This window comes from Trachymyrmex septentrionalis, unplaced genomic scaffold (genome assembly GCF_001594115.1).
Source record: "Trachymyrmex septentrionalis isolate Tsep2-gDNA-1 unplaced genomic scaffold, Tsep1.0 scaffold127, whole genome shotgun sequence".
Classification (NCBI taxonomy): domain Eukaryota; kingdom Metazoa; phylum Arthropoda; class Insecta; order Hymenoptera; family Formicidae; genus Trachymyrmex; species Trachymyrmex septentrionalis.
In genome coordinates this window covers 1,493,653-1,494,093 of record NW_017304406.1, presented here as the reverse complement: position 1 = coordinate 1,494,093, position 441 = coordinate 1,493,653, and the positions used below count along the sequence as shown (strand labels likewise).

The window sequence follows — 441 nt, the reverse complement described above, 5'->3', positions numbered from 1 at the left end:
TATATATATATATATATATATATATATATATACATGTTTAATTTCGCGAAAATTAACTCGGGTGTTATAATACAAACCAGAAATTATTACGGGATGATTTACTATTGAATTTAACTCCAAGCGCTGTGAGAAATGTAGCAATATCATTAACGACGCTTCTTTTATTTACTGTGCATTAACATCAAACGGAAAGAAAAACATATACAACATAACTAAACTGCGGTGAATCTCACCTGCCACGTTTTTGCAATCGCAACATCGTACGTCGGCGGTGGCGACGTCATAGACGGAATTACGGAGTAAACAGGTTGCGATCTGCTCTGTGAATTTGGCCGACTCGTCCCACTTTCGTTGACGCTCACATTTGGCGTATCTGGTATGGTGGCGTACAGCGCTTCCGGTATAGTGTTTTCACGAATCCCACCGCCGAGGATACTCGAG

General features: G+C 40.1%; 1 pseudogene; it reads right to left on the bottom strand.

The window, feature by feature from the left end:
• Positions 1-441, bottom strand: part of LOC108756448 — an 80,639-nt pseudogene that overhangs the window by 11,015 nt on the left and 69,183 nt on the right.